Source organism: Elephantulus edwardii, unplaced genomic scaffold (genome assembly GCF_000299155.1).
Source record: "Elephantulus edwardii isolate Elephantulus edwardi_28Jun2011 unplaced genomic scaffold, EleEdw1.0 scaffold00143, whole genome shotgun sequence".
In the NCBI taxonomy this organism is placed as follows: Eukaryota; Metazoa; Chordata; class Mammalia; order Macroscelidea; family Macroscelididae; genus Elephantulus; species Elephantulus edwardii.
In genome coordinates, this window is record NW_006399893.1 from 4,930,937 (window position 1) to 4,934,287 (window position 3,351).

Here is a 3,351-nt window from a genome sequence, read left to right on the forward strand (position 1 = left end):
TCAAGAATCCTTTAAAGAAAGTTGATCCAAAAGAAGCTGAGAACTCTCCAGCTAATCTGATGTATGTATAGGACTGTGAGACAGTACTGGTAGCCTCCAACTTGTGTGCAGTTTGTGGACAACTCTTGGGTGGGTGTGTCAGAGATGGTGACATTGGCACAGGATAGGGCAGAGTTTAGCGCTGTTGTACATAGGGTCTCTATGAGTCGCAGATGACTCGATGGCACATAACAATAACAACAACAACCTACTTGCCCTTAAGAAGGGGTCAAGTCCATTTGAGTTGGACCTAATATAGGCAATGAAGGGAAATAGGGACAGACTAATCATGGTGCTTAAAATGGGAAAAATTACAAGTTGACGTTCTGGAATGGGAACTTGGAAGAGGACAAGATAGATGGCCTCAGGTAGTGAGGCCTTCAGGAGCTTGAGGTATGAGAGTGGATTACTGGCAGGACTACGGACCGCCCCACACAGCCAAAGTATCTATAGTTGAAGGCGTCACCATCTTTGAGTGAGCATCTTCATGCTACTTTGCCCTTACTTTTAAAGAACTGAGCCAACCCCAACTCTCACAAGAAAGATTCATCACAATCACTTTAACTTGCTGCATATGCAGCTTTCACATCACTGGGGGGGGAAAATGTTGAGCCTTTTCTTGCTGTAACAAAATAATTACAAATATGAACTTTATGCACCTGTTTTGATTCACCTACAAATTCTTAAAGACACAGGAATGGATCTTGCTTGAAACTCTGGGACTGCCCATACAACACATATTTTAATAGTTTAAAAGGCACTTACGGTAAAGTGAGTGGGAAAGCTCTGTTAAACTGTGAAGGCGGGAATTCTTTTCAAGAGATGGTCTGCCCTGAAACTCTGTAGTTAAGAGACTCAGAGGGAATGAATTTCTTTCTTCATGCCATTGATTTTTCTACTCAAGTCTTTATCTTATTCATTAGAGTTCTTTTCAGTCTGAAATCCGGTAATGACAAAATCTTTGCCAAATCAGAGTCGGGTCTGATGCTTGCTCTGTCTCCTTACAGTACGTTTTCTGTCTTTCAGGTGCTATAATTTTTGGTTGAAAGTTAGACAAACAAAGGTACTGCGTAAAAGGAAATGAGGTAACAGGTCTTTGGTGTGAAACTTTATGTTTCTCTGGCCTGTCTCTGGCCAATTAGCCTTGAGGCTTTGCCTTCTATCCTAAAACAAATTGTTGCAGCAGCAAATGGCCCACAAACCTCTCTGTCAGAGGCATTCCACTTTCTTGCTTAGTGGGCCACGAAGCTCCTGTTGTGTGATCCCTCTGGTCTCCTGAGTCCTGTGGTTCTGCTGCTTCTGTCACCCTTCTCGCCATCTTCCCTGTGTTAGAGGTATCTGTCTTCTGGATGGAGGTGATTTCAGCACAGGGATCTCGGGTTCAAAGAACACTCACTCTCACACTCCTGCTTCTTCTTTCTCGATGGCAGTGAAATCCCTTTCCTACCTCTAAGATGGCTCATTTGAAACCTAGTATGATGGAAATGTGGAAAAATGATGGAAATGTGGAAAAATGATGGAAATGTGGAAAAATGGAAAGGAGGGGAGTCATCAAAAGGGAAGACCCTCAACAAGATGGATTGACGTGGTGACTAGCAATGAGACAAGGATGGGACAAGATAGGACAGGATTCAGATGTACTGTTTATAGGGTCACTATGAGTTGTACTCAGCTTGACTACATCTAACAACAACAATCACAAAACTGACCATGTCCACATTATTGTAATATATACCATATGAGCTGTGGTGCTGGAGAAGAGTGTTGAGAGTACCATAGACTGCTAGGAAAACAGACAGATCATCCTGGAAAGGGTTAAACCAGGTGGCTCTGTCTAACATACTTTGGACATGCTGTAAGGAGAGACCGGTCCTTGAAGAAGGATATCAGGCTTGGGAGGGTGGAGGGACAGTGCAGGAGGGGAAGGCCCTCTTTGAGGTGGACTGATTCAGTGACTGGGATAATCGGGATGAGAGTGTCAAAGACAGTACCATTGGCACAGGGCAGAGCAGAGTTTAGGGCTATTGTACATAGGGTCGCTATGAGTCGCAAGTGACTCGGCGGCACATAACAACACCACCACCACCACATGTGCATGGTCTCATCCTAAAGATACCATATATTTTACTTACATGATGAATAATCAATTCAATCCCCTTGGTGGGACACAAGCACTTCAGATTTATTTGTATTGTCTTACCTAATCATTTAAGGGATACTGGTGGCACACTGCTTTAGGTACTGGACTGCTAACAGAAATGCCAGCAGTTCAAATCCACTAGCCTCATCTTGAGAGAAAACAGAAGTCTCCTTTAAAGATGCAGATTCAGACACCTGGTGGAGGGACACCAAGAGTAGGACTCTGAAGCTCAGTGGCAGTGGTGGATTTGTTTAAATATATCATTTGCTCCCCGTTAATTTGGTGGGAGTCACAAAGAACATGGCTAGAAGAATCAAATCAAATAATTCACTGTATCACAGAGTCCTACTGATCTGATGGCAAAACGTGAGGGAGGTAAAGCCTTTCGTGATTCTATGATTAGGTTTTAGTCTTTGAATAAGTCGATGCCCCTGGGCTGCGATGTTCACTAGTGCTCTTTAGCTTTTTACCACCTTAGATGAGACAAGGACACTGGAGTTGGGTATTTTTATTTCTTCATATGGAAGAGCTGAGGAGGCTGTAGCTGAGTAATTCTCTTCTCTGAGGGCAGCAGTTGAGGTTCCAGGGTGCTGTCAATCAGTTCCAACTCACAGCACCCCCAAGTGCTGCAGAACGAAGCACTTGCTAGTCCTATGACAATGTTTGAGCCTACAGTTGTAGCTACCATGCCAACCAATCCCTCTCATTTATTCATTAATCTTTCACAATGACCTTCTACCAAACATGAAATCTGCTCCCATAGATGGGCTTCTCCTGAGAACACATCCAAAGTACATAGATAAAGTCTCGTTATCATCATTTCCAAGAATAATTCAATTTCTAAGTCTTCCAAACAGACTTGTTCATTTCCTGGAAGCTGATATTCAATATTCTTAAAGAACAGCATAAAACAAAGGAATCCATTCTTGCTTGATCTTCCATATTCATTGTCTACCTTTTTTACATGCATATAAGAAAAGTGAAAATGCTAAGACTTGGATTAGGTGTACCTTAATCTTCAAAGATATTTCTGCCTGTTAACACTTTAAAGAGGTTCATGGTAACAGCTTTGCTCAATCTTATGATTGATTTCCTGACTGCTGCTTCCATATGTGTTGATTGTAGACCTAAGTAAAAGGAAATCTCGACAACTTCAATCTTTTCTCTGTTCA